Consider the following 4,584-nt stretch of genomic DNA (forward strand, 5'->3'; position numbering starts at 1 on the left):
ACAGCCTCGGAAACCCTGTACAGGGTCACTATGAGTCGGAACCGACTCCATGGCACACAGCATATATATATATATATACATATATATATACAACTAAAGATGGTAAATTTTCCTTGTTGTAATGATTATAAACACTCTTCCTAGAAAGCCATGCTAAAGTTACAATATTTAGCAATTACAAATAGTTTAATATAGATACGCACTTTGGACATGTTAACAGGAGGGACAAGTTCCTGGAGAACATCATGCTTAGTAGAGATTCAGCAAAAAAGAGGAAGATGCTTTACAGGATGAATTGACACAGAAGCTGCACCAGTGGCAGAGAACTGGACGTTGTATCATTATGGTGTTCATCAGGTTATTATGTGTTAGAATTGACTTGACAATACTTAACAACAGCAATCATCTATGACTACCCTATTAACTCATCATAGTTAAGTAAAGAGGAGGTCTTCTGCCACCGATAACATATTAAAACATTAGAAATGTGGCTTATCTGATTGAGGAATTGCATTTTTTATTTGATTTTTATTAGACTAAATTTATATTGAAAAGTAGAGGCAAGTACTTATTTATAGTAAACATAACTTTATTGTTTTCAGGGGATTTATCCATTGCATGACGTAAGATGTTACTGTTGTTTTACAAGTGTACATGTCAAATACATGTGTCACTTAGAATATTACAGAAAACATATCATAGATCTAGTCCATGTCAACAAATGAATTCCATTCTAATGACTTTTTCTATGCATTAATGCAATGTGCTATAGTGTGTTTATTTGACTATGTAGGCATCAGGGTTAATAGTGGTAACAATAATATTTCAAATGGTAACTGCATTTAAATTATTATTATTTAAATTCTATTATCAGTAAATTTTTCTAGTCTAAAAGAAGAAAGTATGGACATATTCTTACATTGAAAGCAAAAGCACAGTAACAAAACAGAATTAAAAAAAGATGCTACAATGGAGTTATACTACATTTAGGATTGTAGGGGAGAGGAAATTGGAAGGAACTATGTAACATATTTCACTTTGCACAGCAGGCAATTTGCTGTGGCAGAGAAAAAAAAGGAAAATCTTCATTTATTGTGTAAAAAAATTAAAGACAAGTAAATGATATGATGATTTTTTTTTTTTTTTCAACTGTCAAAACAGAATCAACAAGTTTAGGTGTCTGGAATCTGGATTAAGTATCTAACAACAAGATTTCATGATTCTTAACAATATCTGACTTTCAATGTTTTTGTTTGTCCTTCAATTCAGTTATGACTCATCACAACCCATAGGGATTCCTAGGTTGCAATTTTTATTGGAACAATTACCAGGTCTTTCCTCCCACAGGGCTGATGTTTTCTTTCAAACTAATGACCTACTTCTTAACAGATTATTGTTGTTGTTGTTGTTAAGTGCCATCGAGTCGGGTCCAACCCATAGCGACCCTGTACAGGGTTTCCAAGGCTATAAATCTTTATGGGAGCAGAAAGCCTCATCTTTCTCCCGCGGAACTGCTGACCTTGAGAGTAGTAACCCACCTCATAACCACTACGCTAAGAGAGCTCCGTTGTTAAAAGATTGTTGTTGTTGTTGTTAAGTGCTGTTGAGTCGATTCTGGCCCATAGCAACCCTGTATAAGGTTTCCAAGGAGCAGCTGGTGAACTTGAATCATTGACCTTACAGTACAAACGGCTTTGCAGTTTGGCACATTAACCCACAGCGCCACACCAGGACTCCTGTTACATCAAAAAATATTTGTATTCTTGAGGTTTGAATGAGACGAAGACGGAACCTGAGCTGAGTACCGGCACTGGACGCGGTTCAGCGAGAGCCGTAGATGGCAGTCACCAGTGACAACCTAAGTTGACATGACATGTTAGCTTGGATCAATGAGTCTCTGCACTTGCACCTGACAAAGATCGAACATTTGTGCTCAGGGGCTGCTTACTGTCAGTTTATGGACATGCTATTCCCTGGTTCCATTGCCTTGAAGAAAGCGAAATTCCAAGCTAAGCTAGAACATGGCTATATCCAGAACTTCAAAAGATTCTACAAGCAGGTTTTAAGAGAGTGGGTGTTGACAAACTAATTCCGGTGGACAAATTAGTAAAAGGAAAATTTCAGGACAATTTTGAATTTGTTCAGTAGTTCAAGACATTTTTCGATGCAAACGATGATGGAAAAGACTATGACTCTGTAGCTGCCAGACAAGGTCAAGAAATGGAAGTGGCTCCTCCCCTTGTTGCTCCAGCTCTGAAGAAACCGAAGAAACATCTCATCACTTGCACTACAGCTCCGCAGAGGCCCATTTCAACACAGAGAACTACTGCAACTTCTAAGGCTGGTCCGGGTGTGGAGAGAAGGAATCCTTTGTGGGTAATGCGTATGATGAAGCCGCTGAATTGATGATGCAGCAGGTCACTGTATTGAAGTTTACCATCGAAGATCTGGAGAAGGAGAGAGATTTCTATTTTGGAAAGCTTTGGAACATTGAATTAATTTGCCAGGAGAATAAGGGGGGAAATGACCCTGTATTGCAGAGGATTGTGGAAATTCTGTAACCCACAGATGAAGGCTTTGTGATAGCTGATCAAGGGGGCCCACGGAAAGAACACGAAGAGTATTAACAGGCTGCCTGGACCAGCAGAGCACCATCTGAATCCATCACTCCAAATCATGTGTAAAATACTCCCTTTTATGAATCTTAGAGGACTCACTGGTTTCTTTTCATAAGCAAAAAGTACTTCTGAAAGTGCACTTTGCAGAAATCTCACTCCTTTCTCCATGAGTTTGAGTTAGGAGCTTTTACCCTGTGGCAGAACAGTGTTAGCATTGAGTTGGCTGACCTAGAGAACACAGAGACTGACTGACCATGGGGCTCACTATGTGGTTGCTGGAAAAGTGTCCAGAGAGATACAGGAAGACTGAATGAAATTTTAAGTTAATGTGAAATCTTGGCAGAGAACTTCTAATAAATGAATGCCTTAAGAGTATTTAAAATATGCTTCCATATTTCAAAATACCAAGTGTAACGTGACGGGAGATTTTGTGTGTTTGATATTGTTTGGGAAGGAAGGGCCAGATCTCGCAACCTTTTTTTGGAACCTGCTGTTGCTAGGCATTGTTAGGGCTGCTTGATTCCTGGAGGCCTAGACATTGGCCCGGTAGGAAAGGGTTTCTCTGTAAAGTCATTTAGTGTCACTGATCAATTATATTCCTGCTAAAAACAAAATCAAGAGACATTGTTGTCCAAATGAAGAGAAGAGTGTATTTCAGCCCTCAGCTGTTTGAGTTAAAGAGCTTGATTTTCAGTGAGCATTTCTCCTCATGAGTTTCTCAATTATCCCCCAAATTTATATGTATTGTGTGTGTGTGTGTGTGTGTTTGTTTTTAAATTTAAGGCATGTCCAGTTTTTCAATCTAACAGCTACTCTTGGGGACTTGCCCACATCTGTGGGAATTGAATGGGGATGTATCCCATTTTCCTGCCTTTTAAGTTTACATTTGGCATGTGTCTCTTCTCTGCTCTCCTTGCCTACTGGGGACTCCTTTCTGTTGGCTCCTTAAAGCTTTCTGCTTAGAGTGGAAGGACAGCAGACAGGTGATGTTGATGCTAGTTCTTTTTGGATCTCTGGCAAAGGGAGTGGTCAGTGAAGGCCCTCACCACCTTGGGCTCTGCAGGCTTGGATAGTTTTGGTACCTGCTGTCCCCAGCTCTCCATTGTTATCAGAATGCTTTGCCAGTGCAGTAATCTTTTTGGAGATAAAATTTGTTAGCGTGTTACTAAATGTTAATTTTCTTTTTCAGAAAATGCAGTACCATGTTTGATTTAATTATTAATATTTAAAAATATTTCATTCTTGAATGCTCCATCATTTACACTTTTGCCCGTGGCCTATTCAGTCTTTTTGTTTGACAGAATTTGTGTCACCCACTACTGAGATTGTTCAGCCCCTCATGTGTTTGTATCAATTTGTTTCTGGTGGTAGCTTGTTTTATAATGTGTGTAGAAAGCAAAGTATTTTATGATAAAATTGCTATGAAGTGTATACTCTGTGTGGAATTCAGAGGAAAACAGATTCAGTGATTAACAATGCCAAAAAAAATACAAGTAATTAACCATTATTCAAATGACAGTGGTGCTTTCTGTTTTGTGACCTTTTACACTTTTGTTGCCCTGAAATTCCAGGTTATTGGGAACCCATTATCCACTTGGCCTTTCTTCACAGGGTTGCTTTTTTTTTCCCCCCATTTTAAACAGTTTCTAAATAAAGTTTTATATTTAATTTTTTTTTCTTTTTAATTTGAATTCTTGTATACTAGAAATAAAATCAATATTTGATAAAGTGCTAATATAGAAATCATTATTTTAAATGTTTTATTAAAAAGTTATGAGGGGAAAAAAAAAGCCTCAAATACACCAGTAAATAATTTTCTATAAAATACAAAATATTTCTAACAATCATTGTTTATTGTTAGGTGTTGATCAATTATCAATCCATTCAAAATTTGAAAAATGTTAGTAGGTTTGAATATTTTCTTTAGTTTTAAATGAATCAAAGTATTCTCAATTAATACTTTGGC

General features: G+C 37.2%; 1 pseudogene; it reads left to right on the forward strand.

The window, feature by feature from the left end:
- Positions 1-1,837: 1,837 nt before the first annotated feature.
- Positions 1,838-2,627, forward strand: LOC102827521 (annotated as a pseudogene).
- The last annotated feature ends 1,957 nt before the right edge of the window (positions 2,628-4,584 follow it).

The sequence above is a fragment of the Chrysochloris asiatica genome, unplaced genomic scaffold (assembly GCF_000296735.1).
Source record: "Chrysochloris asiatica unplaced genomic scaffold, ChrAsi1.0 scaffold00055, whole genome shotgun sequence".
Lineage (NCBI taxonomy): Eukaryota > Metazoa > Chordata > Mammalia > Afrosoricida > Chrysochloridae > Chrysochloris > Chrysochloris asiatica.